This window comes from Camelus dromedarius, chromosome 27 (genome assembly GCF_036321535.1).
Source record: "Camelus dromedarius isolate mCamDro1 chromosome 27, mCamDro1.pat, whole genome shotgun sequence".
NCBI lineage: Eukaryota > Metazoa > Chordata > Mammalia > Artiodactyla > Camelidae > Camelus > Camelus dromedarius.
The window spans coordinates 23,126,289-23,143,952 of NC_087462.1; positions in this window are offsets into that span (position 1 = coordinate 23,126,289).

Here is a 17,664-nt window from a genome sequence, read left to right on the forward strand (position 1 = left end):
GGTCACTTTCAAGCTTTGACTGCGATAATGCCGTGAATACCCTTATACGTACGGCACCCCGCGTGTATAAAGCGGAACATCTGTGCAGTGTATCAAGTGAGAAGGTAAGATCCAGAACAGCCTAGAGGATGTAATCTGTTTTGCCCGAGAAAGAGGGAAAACAAGAATACATCTTTATATTTGGTATACTTCCATGAAGATGCTCTAGAAGGATAGAGAAAAACTAACAACAAACATACGACAGTCTTTTGTGGTCGGCGGGGGGAATGAGGAACTGGGTGGCAGGGGGAGAGGTGAGAGAGAGGCTCCCCCCTCCCCCTTTTAGCCTTGTTTTGCTTTTGGAACCAGGTAATTGTATTATCTGGTTTAAAAAAAATTTTTTTTTATTTTACTTTTTAGTTTTTGACTTTTTTTGAGAAGGGCGGAGGGGAGGTAGTTAGGTTTATTTATTTTAAATGGAGGTACTGGGGATTGGGCGGGATCTCGTGCATGCTCAGCATGTGCTCTACCACTGAGCTCCTCCCTCCGCCCTTTTCTTTTTTTTTAACATAAATGAGTGTAGAGGTGGTACCTAGATGAGACCAAAATCCTAAGGATGACCCTTGGTGGCTGGATTTGGGAGCCGCTCCATGCTGTGGCTTTGGGCTGTCTCTTATGCTCTGTCCTCACCCCCCAGAGCCAACAGGGAGCTGAGGAGAGAATGGAGGTGGCTCCTGCTAATGCAGACCCCTGCCTGGCCCTGTGCCCATGACTGTCTGCAGCTCCCAGACCCGCCCAGTGCATCCTGTTTCTGGTCCACGGTGTCCTGAGGCGTTGACTAGGGGACCTCTGGCTGAAACTGGACCCCTTAAATCCTGCACCCCGCCCAGGAGAGAAGACTCTAGAGGGGCCTATCCAGGTTAGGGAACCGTCCAATGACAGGCCGCATTAGCCCGATTCCTGTCACCTGTTCCTGCCAGCGCAGCTTTTCGAAGGGAACCCAACAGAGCCACGCACACCTTTGTCCTAGGACCCCAGCACTTTGCAGAGGCTGAGATGCACACACATCTTCAAATCTCCCCTCTGCAGCTGGATCGGATCGAGGGCCTTGGCTTTGGGGAGAAAGCCAGAGCGGGCGGCGGGGGGAGAGCCATGTTCCCATTTTGTCTCCAGCTGCCTTTGTTTGAGAATAAACACACACACGCCGGGCCGCCTCCCCACCCCCCCCCCGTACCTGAAAGCCGCTTCTGCTGGGGAGAGAAATCGTATACAGTCTCTGCTTCAGATGTACAAAAAGTCTGAAATTGCTTGGAGACGAGGTGGGAGGGAGCCTGGGCGAGGCTGGGGAGATCCGGGCGGTAATTGCGGGTCATCTATCTGCCTCTGTCAGCGCACGCCCGCTCTGCTCGGCAAGCGTTTGCAGAACGGATTCCGTGAATTTGCTTTTTTCACCATCTTGCATTACTTACTCTTTCCTCAGCAGCTGTAAAACCTCTTTTTCCTAAAAGTGCCCTCAGGCATCACGAGCAGGAGACATTTGGAGCTGGGAAGAAAGACAATCCTAAAATAATGCACCTGGCCTTTCTCAGGGTCCTTGAGAGGGTAACACACGGGCTGGAACCTGCTCTGGGGCAAGTGGAGGGAGGGGCTTCCACCGCAAGAGGGGGCTGCAGAGAAGGACACCAGGGCCCACTGCATAAAGGGGGTCCTGATCGCTTCCTCCTCCACCCACTCAGACCAGTGACCTCAAAGGAGAGGTACAAGCCTCCTCCAAATGGGCCTAAGGGCTTAGTCCCCATCAGAACCCGCTGGCCGCACAGGTACCCACGTGCACCCTCGGATAGCCCAGGGGCGCCCCTAGAGTTGGGGTCCACGAGGCCTAAAGCCTGAACTGAAGCAAGGGGTTCAGGTGAGGAGGCTGGAGTCCAGTGGCCAATGCTGTGCAGCAGATGGGACTCTGGGGTGACCAGCCCAGCTCGTGGGGAGGGTACAGGATCAGGGACCACTGGGCACCCCAGATGTGGCTAATAGAACCAGAACTGCTCTCTCCTTGGGGGCAGAGGGTGTGAAAGGGAAGCCCTGTGGGCCGATGCTGCTGTCACTTGATCACTGAGTGACCAGAGCCACCAGTAGCACAACCTCAGGGGAGCCTTTCACCCCAGGAGACCTTGGCTCAGTCACAGAACCTCTCCAGGTCTTGGCTTCTGCACCTGCAAGGAAAGTGTGGGGGTGGAGGGGGCAGCACCACCGAAGTAACCACAGGGACTTCTCTTCCTGGTCAGGCAGGCCACAGGGCCAGGCTGCGGGGCTGTTTACAAACACCAGCTGTAAGTATAAACGTGCCCATTGGAGAAGGAGATGCAGACTTTCAGAGTCAAAAGGGTCCCTAGAGAACATCGAGGCCCACCTCCTTTTTCTCACCACCCCAAAGTGGTGCCCAGAGAGGTTAAGGGACTCTCCTGGGCTCACACTGAGATAAGGAGACGGATGGGAACGCCGGTCTCCAGGCCAGCTACATGACTGCCCGTCTTTCGCTTCTTCCTGGGGGGCAGGCAGTCCTCGGCTTGTCCTGGCACACCTGTGAGCCCCTAGAGTACCCCCCCTCAAACTACCCTCGCTCCTCTGCACCAGGGATTCTAGAACCATTGATGTGGCCACCTTCCCCCACCAGCCCCTCCAGTCCCTTCTCTGCCCAGAAGGGCAAGATGGTCTGGTAGGTACGGGGGAACCCCAGACGTGGACCCTCTCAGTCTCACCCATCCCCCATGGCTGGTGGAGGCGGGGGAGGGTAGCTCATGCCCCCTGCCCATGGGAATGGTCATGTCACAGGAGCCCAGCCTGTAGGGATGGGAGTGACCCTGGCCTGGGGCCTGCGGGAGAAGGTTCACCCACCAGGTAGGTCTAGGTTCTGCAGGGGGTGAAGCCTCTGCTGGACCCTCCATCACCTTTGTGAGGGCAGGACTTGCAAAGTCCTATGTGTGCAGCCAAGCCAGGAGGGAGGCTACTGGGGGCAGGCCTCTGGGCTCCGGTCCATGGCAGCAGGATGTGCAAGTCAGGCCCGGAGTGGGCGGCTGTGCTGAGTTTTGAAGAGCACCTGGAGATCTGGGCGTTTAGAACATGACTGTCCTGATTTTCAGTCTCTGCGTTAGTCACAGTGGCCCAGGAGCCTCCATGAGTCTCCGTGGAGCGGTTCCTGTGGGTCCGGGCCAGGCTGACCCAGGCCTTCTGTGGGGTGGGGCTGTGCTGCGGCCGGGAAAGGAGGCACCGGCTTCACTCACACTCTGAGACTCCAGTGAGGAGGCCCGGAGGCCTGGAGAGGGCAGGCCGCGTGGAGGCTACGGTTCCCTCCAGGGTCCTCAGACTCCTGGCTCTTCCCTGAAAGGACCAGTGCAGGAGGACAAGTGCTGGGGTGTCCCCTCCTGGCTGCCCGCATGCTGGATCCTTCAGTGTGCCCCCAGCCTCCTGGCCCCTTCTCTGCCCAGGGCGGGCAGGACGGAATGGAGGGGGTGAGTCCCAGACATGGCCCCCCTGAACCCCACCCTCTGGGCGAGCCAGCCTCAGGTCTCGGGCAGGGCTGGGCATCCTGGCCCTCTGGGTGGTCTTGCCCTGGGCCTCCGGCTGTTTTGCTCTTTCTCTCCCCACAGTGGCGGGGGGGGGGGGGTCTCCTGGCAGTGGCCTTGGCAGGATTCCCAAAGCGTGACACACACCGTGTGGGTCCTGGTCCCTCATCTCAGCCATCTTCTAGTCCATAAAATGGGCGACAATCCGTAGGTGAGGGTGTCTGGGGGTCAGCGTCTCCTCTGACAGGGAAAGAAGGGGGTCTGGGCAGGTTAACAAGCCTCAGATTCAGACCCCAAGACAGGTGATGTGCGGACGCAGAGAGACTCAGCGCTGACTGTTATCACCCTCGAGGGGCTCTTTCTCTGAGGGTTGGCTCAGCAATCCCCGTTAGCTCCGGATCTGCCCAGAACCTGCCCCTCTCCCTTCTGGGAGGCCCCAGCCAGGGGTGGGGGTGGGGAGGAGCCCCAGTCTCAGCTGCTCCCCCCACCTCTGCCCCAGCCAAGGCTCTGCTCCCGCCACCGCCCCCTTGCAGGCATCCCGCTGCTCCAGGGCCTCTGCCTTCACTGTTCTCTTTATCTGGGAGTTTCTCTCCACAGATCTCCACGGTACCTCGCTCCCACTCTTCCTTGGATCTCTGCTCCAGAGTCACCTGATCAAAGAGGCCTTCTCGAATCAGGAAAGGGGATGCCCTCCTTCCCATATTCCCTACCACAGGGGCCTTATCACCACCTGACTCTTTATATGCTTTTTTCTCTACTGCACCTTGAATGTAATGGCTCTGGAAAGAGAACTTTCAGTTTTGTTCCCTGAAGTCTTTGCAGCTTGACACATAGTAGGAGCTCAACAAACATGCACTGGATGAATGAATAAATGGTTAAATGTAAATATTTAAGTGATCCCAGTTTCCATAACCCTTTGGGGGCATTTCTTGCATTTTTAATATACAAGGACTCAAAAAATAGTGCTTAGTTGAGATTTTCCTTCCTGCCCTCTGAGAGCCTCCAAGGATGAACATGACTGTGGGGTGGTTGAGGCCAGGGCTTCTGTCCACCCTGAGGAAAGGGAAAGACTGAGCTGTGGGAAGTGCCAGGAGTGAGGAATGTACCCCTTTCAGGGACGGGAATGTGGAGGCCACTGTGAGCCACAGAGAGGAGGCAGCTCAGTCTATGGCCCTGGGGATCAGAGCTCTGCCCTACAGAAGTCCCAGTCTTGGGGGATCCCAACACAGAACTAACTATTCGCAGACCATAAGGGGCATCTTCAGAAAGCGCATTGCAGGATGCATAGGAGCTGCTAAGCCGACCTGAGGAAAGAAATGTGAGGAACAGAGAATAATGCAGACACAAATACACAGGCAGAGTGTTGGGCAAATAGTCCTCCTCCTGAGACATCATGAGTTCGAGTGAGAAGAGGGCACAGATTGGCAACACTGGATTAAACAAAGTAAATGTGGACACACAGGACTTGTCAGAGCCTTTAATACACAATGTCCACTGTGGCTCTCCAGGACAGAATATATAGCATGCTCCATTTGCTTCATGGAGCACCCTGAGGGCCCAGAGGCCCATTTAACTCACCTCAAGAATTATTGACAAGAACATTGGGACACGTGGCAGCTGGGGGAGAGGTCTGGGAGAGGGGTGGGGCAGAGGAGGAGGGATGCTGGAGTAGGTGAAGCTGAGGCCCACTTGTAAATTCTATGAATACTCTGCAAAGGAGTTTAGATGCTGTCCTATAGGAAGCTACTATTGATGTGGAATTTGCACTTAATTTGTATCCACTTATTGACTCTAAGCCAGGACATGCAATCAGGATGCTATAGGGACTTCAGTAAAGAGGCTGGCCTGGCACTGGAGCAAGCTGGAGCCCACGTGACTTTCTAGGGAGGGAAGGGCTGCTACAGACTGTCCTGCTGTGCACTGCACATCTGCAGGGAGCACGGACCCAAAAACTACTACATGAATGGCGCCTCCTGGAGCTGTGCAGTGCACTTTCTGAACTCCTGTCCACGGTTGCCCTGAGAAGGGCATGCTCACTCAGCTCCAGTGAATTGCTGCCAAATGAGAAGGTGTGGTAGACCAGTGTTCACCAATATCGGAACTAGTGAACCTAGTATTCACGGAAGACCGCACTTCCTCCTTGGAATGTGGGTGGGTCACATGGCTCCATCCAGTCAATGACAAGTGAACGGAAGTCAGATATGTGTAACACGCAGCATCCATGTGTCCTTCTCCCGTCCCTTCTGCCCCGAAGCAGCAACTGACAGGCCATGGGCCTCAGATGCTGCTAGATGATGGTGCTGCCTCCATCAGCTTGGGTCCCTAAATGATTTCGTGGAGCAGAGCCCCACCCCAGAAACTTTCATTGGACATGCCACGTGAAAAAGAAGTAGACATCTGTGTGGTCTCCCTGAGACTTGGAGCTGTTTGTTACTGCAGCAGAGCCTAGCCTGTCCTGACTACACAGAAGTAGAGCTCATGTCATCCTGACTTCTGATTTTGAAGAGAACTCTTCTGATGTTAGACATTGGGCATCAATTAAACAATTAAAAATAAATTTTTTTTTGGCATGGCCTCCTGGCCACTGGTTTGCAACCCACACTCTCGGGCTACTCTGTGGGGTCTCAGGGAACTGCACATAGGACGTGAGCTGACTCTTTTTTTTTTTTTTTTTTTTTTTTTGCACTGTCCTAGGCAATCTCCTATCCTTGTGGGTGGACTGGGACAGAATGAGACTCTCTGGTCTATGATTAACTGGAAGAGAATGCCTGGTTACAAATAGAGAGAAAGAAGGCATTACCGGGGCTCTTTGAAAAGCTGCTGGAAAGCAACATTGGGACATTTGAACGCCGATGACAGCAGTGATGAGACACTGGCTGAATCAGCCCAGAGTGAGGCAGGAAATGGTGATTAAGCTCTGCTCCTGGGCGTGTGACCTTGGGCAAGTCATCTCACCTCTCTGAGCCTCTGCTTCCTGGCGGAGAAGCTGGGGATCATCACACAAAGTGCTTTGCAGGGATGTCAAGGGGAGGAAGTGAGGTGTGTGTACAGCACTCAGCCAGCAGGAAGGGCTCGAGACACGCCAGTACATTCCCTTTCTGTCAAGCCAGGCAAGGGCACAGAGCTGGCTCATGCGTTCCCTCCCTGCCATCGCAGGGGGCCGTCCCAGGGACCTGGCTCTCATTGGCCTTCCTGGGACACACACAGGCTGGTCAGCTGCAGGCTGGCTGAATTCGTTTCATGCAGCTGCTGTCACACATGACCACAAACTGAGTGACTTTCTTCTTCTTTTTTTTTTTAAATTGGAGTAAAAATCACATAACCTGAAATTTATCATCGTCACCATTTATGAAAGTATAGTTCAGCTGTGAAAAGTATATCCACACAGTTGTGAAGCAGATCTCCAGACGTGTTTCATCTTGCAAAGCTGAAACTCTCTATCTTGGTGACTTTAAAAAGTTTTTTGTTTAATTCTTAAAGAATTTTTTATTTTTATTGAAGTATAGTCCGTTCACAATGTGTCCATTTCTGGTGTGCGGCATCATGTTTCAGTCATGCGTATACGTACATAGATTCATTTTCATATTCTTCTTCATTATAGGTTACTACAAGCTATTGAGTATAGTTCCCTGCACTGTCCAGAAGAAACTTGTTGTTTATTTTATATATAGTAGGTAATCTTTGCAAATCTCAAACTCCCAATTTATCCCTTATCTTGGTGACTTTTAAAACAACACAAATATAATTCTCTCACAGTTCTGGAGGCCAGAAGTTTGAAATCAGTCTCACTGGGCTAAAGTCAAGGAGTGGGCAGAGCTGACTCCTTCTGGAGGCTCTGGGGAAGAACCCGTCCCCATGCCCCTTCCAGCTTCTGGGGGATGCCTGCACTCCTTGGCCTGTGACCCCTTCCTCCCACTGCTCCGCCGTCTTGCTTCTGTTGTTATATCTTCCACTTCTGTGTCTAATCTCCCTCTGCTTCTTTCTTACAAGGACAATTGTGATTGCATTTAAGGTCTACCCGGTGGATAATCCAGGACAGCCTTCCCATCTCAAGGTCCACAGTTTAATCACACCTGCAAAATCCCTCTTGCCGAGGAAGATTGTATTTTCACGGGTTGCAGGATAAGGACATAGCGATCTTTGGTGGCCACTGTTCAGCTCCCACTGAATAGCGGGAGCTCAGGCCACCACTGCGGCCACTGCGGTTAGCTCAGGGCCTGGGAGCCTCTCCCCGGGTGCCAGGAGGAGCAGGGACGGGGAAAGTGCCTGAGATGGGGCATGGCACAGCGGAGCAGCAGGACTTGGGGTCAGCCTGGTTCTGGCTCCACTCTGGTCCTCACCTTCTATGAGACTGTGGGCAGGTTCCTCCCTCCCACTCTCAGCTTCCTCAGGACCATTCATTGAAACAATAAGGCACTGGGGATACAGACAAAAATTGCTTCTCTGATGAAGATTCAATTCTAGCAAGGGAGAGAGAGAATGAAGAAGACAAACACGTGGAATGGGAGGCAGTGGGGAGCGCTAAGGAGACAAAGGGAGCGGGGGTGGGGGAGGAGGATGGAGCCCTCTCTGGGCTGGGAAGATTCAGTCCACACACATTGATCAAGCAGCTATTATGTGCCAGGCACTGTTCTAGGACCTGGGATACAGCCAAGAACAAGACAGACTTGGCCCTTGTCCTGGAGGATCTCCTGTTTTATCAGGGGACTAGCCAGGACCTAAATGGATGGATGCAGTCAGACAGTGATGAGGCTATGACAAAACTAAAACGGTGTTCTAGGCGAGAGAGCCTTGCAGCCACTTCAGATGGGCTGGTCAGGGAGGGCCTCTGGGAGGAGGTGACTGCTGAGGAAGAGTCAGTGTGTGGGAACCTTGGGGGAGAGGGCTCTGAGTGGAGGGGACTGTAAAGGCAACATAGAGGTGATGCTCCTAGATTGCCCTGTATGGTGTCTGGGTGGCAGGTGCTCAGTAAATAGTGTTGGCCACGATCAGGAGTTGAGTAGAGGTGGTGTTCCTGGAATGGGACACCAAGTCAAGGGCTTCACAGCCCACCTGTTGTGGTCCCAGCAGCGGACACACCTGAGAAAGACCCAGAGGAAAGATCTGCCCATACCCGGCGGCCACCTTAGACAGAATGAGCGCAGGACCCAAGCCCCGCTGGAATGATCTAGGCCTGGAGCTGCCGCTGTCCGGAAGGAGCAGCCTTGGGTGCCCCCACGCCAGCGCAGAGCCCTGTTCCCTCATGCAGGCTGGTTTCTTTAACGAGACCATCTGTCTGGCTTTCCTCACTCTGCTGAGCCTGATGGGGCCATCCATCTCCCCTGTCCCCATCCCCGTCTGTCTGTCACCGCCCAGGGTCCCCGTTATCCCTGCCCGGCTCTGAGGGGGGCTGTGGCAGATTTGGCCTCCGGCCTGCGTGTTTATTCTTCTCATCTGGCCGCATCTGGCCTCCGTGCTGAGTCACTCGCTCCATCTGCCTGTCCTCGCTGTGGGACGGCGGCCGTCTCTTCCTGGCTCTCCCTGTGCCACGTGGCAGCCCACGCGTGCAGCGGGTGCCAGGGTCTGCACGCGCGTGGGGACAAGACTGTGAGCAGTTCTGTGCCAGCCTGTGCACTGAGGATAGGGGCACCCACTTCAGGGCCAGCCTCCCTGTGGGGCTCCCCGCGGCCCTGGAGGGTCACGTGGCACATTTGCTGAGTCCCAGAGGTGGGCCCTGCCCCAAGGCCACAGCTAGGCCTGGCAAAAACTAAAATGCCCAGGTAAGCCCAGCAATGCTCAGTGCCAGAGCCTTTCCATTTTGCTTTGAGCCTAGAAATAAGGGATTCAAACCCCAGCAGGGCAGTTCCCAGGACCCAGAGCTCTGAAGTTGAACAGGTCTTTCCAAGTCTGACTTTCTTTATATTTTTGGAAAAACGAATGAGTTGAGCTGGGGTAGTGTCATATCCCATAGACTCAGCACCCGTTCCCCCTTACTCCAGCAACAGCACCCCAAATTTTCCTTAAGCCCCTGTCCACAATTCTTGAGATCTGGTCAGGGCTGATAAGAGGCTTGACTCTAGGAGAGGCAACATGATCAAGAATTACCCAATCAGAGCACTGCAAACTCCCTCCGCCTCCTAACATCAGTGATTGGTTCAGGGTCATGTGGGCACCAAGCTGGACCAATCAGGGCCAGAACATTTGCTGAAGCTTTTCAAAGGAAAAGAATGGTTCTTTCTTCTGGGTCTGTGATGGAGCCAGATGTGGGACCTGAGCTCCCGGCAGCTGCCAGGTGGTAAGTGCCAGCCTACGAGGGAAAACAACACAGAGGAGAGCAGAGCCAAAACAGGGAGAGTGAAAGCAGTCCTAACAAGCTCCTAGATCCAGCTGCGCCTGAAGCCAGCTCCACTTCTGGACTTTTCCATTACTGATACCAGTTCATTCCCGTTTACAGTATAGTTTGAGGTGGGTTCTGTCATTTGTAAGCAAAATAGTCTTATGTGATACATTCCTGAAAGGGGCTAACACCTTTCTTATACGCAGTAGGTACTCAATAAATACTTCCTTTAAAATAAGTCCTTGGTGAGTGAAAAAAGCCATTCTTAAGAGTTAACGTATCATATGATTCCATTTACATAACCTTCTCGATGTGGCAGTCGTAGCGATGGCAAACAGATTTGCGGTTGCTGGGGGTTAGGGATGCTGGGGGTGGATGTGACAGAGAAGGGTAGCACGAGGGACATCTTTGCAGTAATGGAACGGTTGTGCATCTTGATTGCTGTGGTGATTTCTCAGATCTCCGCAGGTGATAAGAAGACAGAGCTACACGCACATATCATACTGGTGCCAGTTTCCTGGTCTCGGTGTCGTACTGGGGTTAGGTAGGATGTAACCACTGGGGGAAAACAAGGGACTGGCACATGGGCCCTCTCTGTGCTATTTTTGCAACTTCCTGTGAATCTGTAATAATTCCAGAATAAAAAGATTTCTGTCAGCTGACACAACCCAGCAGTTCTTGGGCCCTTAAATGGCAGAGAGCATGGATGCTGGAATCAGATGGCCCCGAGTTCAAATCCCAACACTGTCATTCACAAGTGATCAGAGGTCAGTCATGTCCCTTCTCACTCTCTGTGTCCTCAGCTGTGAAATGGGGCTCATCGGCCCAACTTGTGGGATGGTTATGAAAAGAAAACAAAATAAAAATCTTTCTGACTCATGCCTGGCGTATGGGAGGCAATAAACAGTACCCGATGGATGCAGCAGGGTATAAATACAGGGTTTAACAAGAAGGACGTGTAGTGTAGGGGTCAAGGTGTTGGGCTTGGGAGCCAGCCTCTCTGGGTTTGAATCCTGGCTGTGTGTGTCTCTCTGGCTGTGTGACCTTGGTCAGGCTACTTGACCTCTCTGGCCCTCACTTTCCCCATCTGTAAAATGGACATCAAAATTGTACATACCTCGTAAACTAGTTTTGAGGATTAAAAGAGATAATGCACCTGAGACCGTCAGAGAGTGACTGGCACTTGGCAAAGATGGTACACAAAGCCCTGAGTGCCCGTTGGGTGTGGAGCCTGGATCCCTAGGTGGAGGTGATGGGGAGGCACTTGGCTATGCAGAGGAGGCTGTAGCAACCTTGCCCCAGGAAAGCCCCAACTTTCTGGGAACCAGTCCCCCTGGAGGTTCTCCTTCTAAGTCCTGCAGCCAAGGATGAATCCCACCCCTGGCCAAGCAGGAAACCTTATTCCCAGCACCAAAGCTGCCTTCCCCCAAGATTCCCCAGCTTCCCCCTTCCCATTCCTGTCCTTACTGAGGAGGGAGCACACGAACCCGAACTGGACTCTGCACGGAATGGACTCCGAGGTACAGCCTCCCAAGAGAAAGGAAAGGAAGTAGGGTTCATGGTCAGAGAAGGAAATGATGAGGACGGTGGGGGCTCGGTAGTGCAGGTGGAGTGGGGGGTGGAGAAGTTCCCCTTCCCCGAGTCATACATTTCATGGCTCCGTTGTGGCTGTCAGATGCCTACCACGCCATCATCACCAAACCCATCACTTAGGTTAAACACTGCCCACTCCTGTGTCCTGTTCATCTCTTAAATCTAGAGGAATAACACATTAAGCCACTACAGTGTGAATTAATTTATGACAGAGTGTAGGGTGAAGCCCCCTCCAAGAGGACAGAGGAGGAACATGGGAACAAGGGGAGAGCGCTGCGGGAGGCACACCCCGCCTGCCCTGGCCGGCTCTCAGTGGTCATCTACTTAAGGGCGTCCCTCGCTGTCCTGGTTGATGTAGATCCATTTGAGCAGTTTCAGGGCTGCAGTCTTTATTTAACGCAGCTCTGAGCCTGGCTGCACTGGGGCCCAGAGCCGAGAGGAGGCTGGGTCCTGGCAGTGCTTAAGAGCAAAGTGAATGTGTGGAGCGTCTGAGTGGGAGGAGCAGCGGTGCCAGGCAGCAGTGGCCACGTCTGAAAACCCAGGGCCTGGGACAATGGAGCACGTTGGAGGGGAAAATTCCCGCCCTGGAGCCAGGCAGGGGCCCTTATGAGAAGGCACTCTCAATTTTAAATGAGCTGGTGATTTGGTGGGATGGAAGAGGCTTTATTCAGTAGTGACTGAGAATAAGCTAGGTCCCAAGCTAGCTTCAGCAAACAAGGGAATGTATTGGCTCATGTGGCAACTATCTTCAGGTATGGCTGGATCCAGGACTCTCTGTGAGACTATTTAGTAGTTCCTGAGGCCACAGGCTTCCTGTTTAACACGGCAGGAAGAGCATGTCTGTGGCCAAGCATTCCTCGCAAAAGTCCTTAGATTCTTTCTGATAGGTCTGGCTTAGGTCACGTGCCCATTCGCCAAGCCAATCACTGTGGCTAGGAGGACTGGATGTGCTGACTGTCTCGGCCCACCCCAAGGGGCCAAGGGAGGTGTGTGTGTGTTGGGGGTGTCAATCCTATCCAAGCCTCACAGAGGATAGGGGGCCCGGAGCAGGGCCAGCCTCACCAGGAAGCAGGCAGGACACTAGTTCGTACTGACAGCTCAGCCTGTGTTCACGTGCTTTATCCAACTTACCCTTCTCGAGTCTCTGCAGAAATTCTTCCCGTTTGACAGATGAGAACACTGAGGTAGAAGAATTTGCCCAAGCTCGCACATCCAGAGGGGGATTCTAGCTTTGTTCTTTTTTATTCCAAATCCTTTCCAACATTTCCTGGTCCAAACTGCCCTCCCTTCCCTCCCCAGTCCCCTTGATATTCCCGAGCACTTAAGACTCCTAGACATGGGACCTGGAAAGGCTCTTAGAGTTCATTGCTTCCAGCCCCCTTCAGTGACACAACCGGTGAATGCAGAAGACTAGAATCAGATCTAATTGTCACTTAAAACCTCCGGTCTGCCCCGCTGTTTGTGAATCTGGTCTTAACTGTGTGGCCTCAGTTTCTCACTTCCTCGTGGCCTCACACGGTTCCCGAAGCCTCTGAGGCTCCGCTGTCTTGACTGATGGGCTGTGCTTTGCTGGGTCTCAAGGCTACGGCTATTTGCATGTTTCTCACTCCTCCTGTATATCATTTTCTTTCTAGCTAATTGCTTTGTTCTAATTCTTTAGAAGTAATTTTCTTCTGTTACTTTATTTCTACAGTTAACACCCTCCAATTAATTTCATAGCTCTTGAAAGTTCTTACATAAGTTGCCCTAAAAACCCTTGCAGGTTAACTGTCGCGTGTGATAGCGATGTTTCTGGCAGCCCGGTCGTCCAGCCACACATACCGCATCCAAGGCGCTTGGACGTATTGGTTGCATCTGATGTTCATAAAAGCCTTCCGAGGGTAGCCTCATTCCACAGAGGGAAAATTAAGGCCCTAGGGTCCTAGTGTGGGCAGAGCTGGGATTTGAACTCCAGTGTGAGTAGAGCTGGGATTTGAACTCACCACCCCGTCCGCCGTCTCATGAGCGCCTGGGCTCTCTTACAGGGAGTGCTAGCGTGCTCCCGGCTCCCAGATGCACTTCTGGCCTTCTGCGCTGTCCCTGGACGGGTCTGGGTGGCTGTGCTGGCCCCACCCCTGGTGATTCTCTGCTGGTCCCTGGATCCGGCTCCGAGAAACTGCCCTGGCAGAGGTGGGGAGTGGGTACCAAATCCAGGGGAGCCGCGTCTCAGCATCCGTGTGTGGACAGGAAAAAGGCAGTGGCAGCTTCAGCCTCTCCGGGGGGGGAGAGGAGGGGAAAAAAATGCAACATCAACTACATTTGCAGAGAAATAATAAATGATTTCAAATTCTATTTTCCTGTCTCTCTCAGCACATCCCCCGGCGCTATTTTATCTAGTAAATAGGAGGCCTGCTTGTTATTCTCAATTATGACATTAATTCTCCAGGTGACCCTTGGCTACTTACCTCCCTACTCGGAGCCAGTTTCTCTATCTATCACTACTCGCTCAAGGACAAAAAGATGTTCTCACAGGTAGGGAGCGCCCTGCGTCTGGAACAGACCGGGCCCTCATTACCCGGCAGGCCCTGCAGGCAGGGGCGCGGGTGGCCGGCGAGGGGTGGTCAGCATCTTGGCTCGAGGCTTCTGCCTCCATGCTTTGTCTCTCCTCTTTCCTGAGCACAGACTCCTCTCTCCTATCTGGTTTTTTGGGGGGGACTTGTTCTGCCAGCATCCCTGTCCTGTTTGATTCTGGAAATTTCTCTTGCCCCTGCCCCACCCCTCCACCCAGAGTTGGGGGAGGTGTGGCAGCAAGTTCCCAGCTGGGCACCAGCTTCCACCATCCTGTGGCTGGGTTGATAATATTTTCTTATTTTTCCAGCCATCTCTCCTCCGTGGGGGGCAAGGTTGCCACGGGTAATTGGCCTTGAATTTGTTTACCTCAGCGCTCAGCGCTCCCTCTCTCCCGAGCCTCTTCCTCGCCTCTCCCTCCATCTCCTCCATCCCGCCGGGACTCCCTAAGCCATCTGGAATCTCAGTTCCCCTCTCCCGCCACTGGTGAGGCAGAGGAGGCCAGTTGGAGCACTGGCCGGGAGGCCCAGGCTTCCCTGGAGCACAAGCAACTGGATTTAGAAGACGGCTCATCAGCGGCAAAGGAAAAACAGAAATAATGACCCGCAGAGACCCAGGGCTGGGGTATGGCAAATGCAGACAAAACCAAGTGCTGGATGAAAAATTCTAATGATTTTTGCTCTTGTTCAGAACAGACGACTATTTTTGAAATATTAGAAAGGGTTCGAGGAGGGATGGGAATCGAGTCCAATCCTGCAGGAGGCAGAAGGGCTTTGAGGCCTGGGAGACTGAGCACTCACGTGCAAAGCCCTCCCTGCCCCAACTAAGTTAGCTCGAGGACCCTCGGTGAGGTAGGCAGGGAGTGTTGCCCATTGTCATTTTTACTGGAGGTCCTGGGGATTGAACCCAGGACCTCGTGCATGCCAAGCATGTGCTCTACCCCTGAGCTATACCTTCTGCCTCTTTGTTGTTATTTTCATAGGAAAGGAAACAGGGTTAGAAAGAGGATCGTTTCTATCCGTGGTCTGAGGCTCCCATCCTGTTCCTTCCGCTGAACCAGGCGGGTGATCTCCACAGGGTCAGACATTTCTGTAGCTTAGGGAGAACTTTAGGTCAGATTCATGACAAATCCTCTCTGAGACCCAGGGTGACAGTCAAAATAATTAATAACCTGAAGTGTCAGGCTCTGATCCATCAGAGCTGTGGCCAGCCACAAGACGGAGCAGGTCCAGAGGGTCCTGGAGGCCCCGGGAGACTGGAGTGGCTGGGAAAGGGGAGCCAGGGGCTTCCGGTAGTCGGAGGCAGCGACTCCTCACCACCTGGGATGGAAGAACCTGGCTCACACCAGCAGGTGTCCCAGGGGATCCTTGGCGCTGCTCCAACCAGTACCTGGATGTGGGCCCAGCACATGCCTTCCACAGAAGCCAGACGTGCACCGTGCAGCTCCCTGTCCTCACTCACAATGGGCTGGGAGGTGAGGAGGAGGGCAGAAGGCTGGGCTCCAGATCGTTTAGCTAGCTGGCCTCTCTGGCCTTGAATTCCTTATCTGGGAGGTGGGGGCAATTCTAGCACATGGTGCTCTGGAGCTGTGCATGGAGAAGATAATCTTTGTCTAGCGCTGGGCCTAGAGCCTGGCGTGTGGCTACTGCTCAACAACTGTTCGCTGCACAAGCTCGCATCTCACGAGGCACGTGCCCACTGAGCAGGGAGATGAGTTATGGCACCAGCGGACGGGCACCTGTGCATCCAGACAGAGCAGGGAAGCGGCAGCCACAAGCGCCCTCTCTGTTCCAGGCCCCTTGTCCAGGAACAGCCTTGGGACCAACTCGTGGAGCACCACACAGGGCACAGCGTCCTTTCCTGGGGTGGTGACAGCAAAGGCAGCGGGGCCCTGCACCCACCCTCAGCTGCAACAGGGCCAGGCGGGAGAAGGGCCAGGGGCTGCTGGAAGGAAGCCCTTCCTTGCAGAGAACTGAGGGAGCCTTGGGGTCAGCACACCACCTCCTGAGGGGCCCTCCTCCTTTGAACCGAGTTGCACCTTTGGAAGGCAGCCCTGACACTTGACGCTAGACTGCCTATTCACCCCCTGCCCGTGTCACTGCTGATGGGGATCACGTCACCCTCAGGGGGTCCCTGCACGGGGATGACGGGGAAGGATTTGACCAGATGCCTTTCCTTCCTCCCCCCGCAGGAGCTACACAGCGGACTTTTAGATCCGTCAGCTGACAGCAGCAAGGCTGCCCTGGCATCCATCAGACTTCATCGCCTCACTTTAGAGAGGGTGGGGGAGGGGAGCGAGGAAGGGTGATTTTGTGGGGAACATCATAGTGGTGGCTTCCCTGGTCCTTGGCCAGGACACTGCCCCATCAGAGTGCGGGGGTCCCTGTGGTGCCTGTGTCAGAGCTGCCTGGGGTGGTTGTTAAACATGCAGGTTCCAGGGCCCCACCTCCAAGGCCCCAGAGAATCACTGGGGCAGGGCCATGAAACTGACCTTTCAAACCACAGCTCCAGAGATTCCCTTACTTGCAAATGTTTGAGACCTACTCACGACCCTCGCCTGAGACATCATGCTTCTGGGGACAGAACCCCCCTTAACTTCCTCCTCCCCTCCCCCAGACTGCCTGGGTTTGAGCCCCATCTTTGCCACTTACAAGCCATGGGAGTTTGGCTGGGCACTTTGCATCCCTGCCTCATCTCTGAAATGGGAGGGAAGCAGAACCCACCTCCGCTTCAGCCTCCCCTGAGCCCGGCTTCCAAGGGGGTGGAAGGCATCTTGCCTTGTGACTTCCTGAGAGCAGCTCAGATGGGAGCTGCCGCAGATGAGAGCCTGTCCCTGACTCGTCCCCATCCTCATCAGGTCCTAGGTGGTGGGATTTCTCAAGGGTGGGAAAGGCTCTGAGCCAGACACACGAGGCTTCTGGTCCTGGCTTCGCCACTTCTGGCTGCATGATCTTGGGCCTGTCCATTCTCCATGCTGGAACACAGCCTTCCCAGACAGGCAAGCCCCTTTGTTCACATGGTGAGGATGCGGATGATCAACTCACAAACAAATCAGTGAAACAAAGTGACTGAAAATAACGATAACTGTTGTGAAGGCGAGAAAATGGGGATGCAAATAGAGACTGACAGCCAGGAGGTGGGGGGCTGCCTCCCTGGGGAGCTGGCATTTGGATGGAGACCTGAATGCCAAGTTACTGGCCTGGCATAAATGGTGGCTGAGCCTCACAGGCAGCAAGAACAGCAAGTGCAAAGGCCCCGGGGCAGGAATGGGTATGGAGTGCCAGGGGAGCGAAGACAGCTGACACGGCAGGAGCATCACGAAGGAGGAGCAGTGGGGGAGAAGTCAGAGGGGTTTGCAGCTGGCAGATCTTGCAGGGCCAGTGGGTTTATTCTAAGTGCTACGGGAAGCTCGTCCCAGCCAGGAGAAGTGAGTGGGGTCAGGGAAGTCAATGCTCGGGCCAGCCTGATGCAAACTGAGTGCTCTCTGTTCCCTCACTCTGTGACAGCTTGTCCTGCTCAGACGTTAAGGGCACATGGTGGCTTGGGGCCTCAGATCCTATAAGGAACTTAAGATTGTTCCCAAGTCTGGGCGCTGGGGTCCCTTTTGAAGATGTCAGGATGTGCTTGGTTAGATCACTGCCTTCTCTGTTCTTCTCTGCCACGACGTGA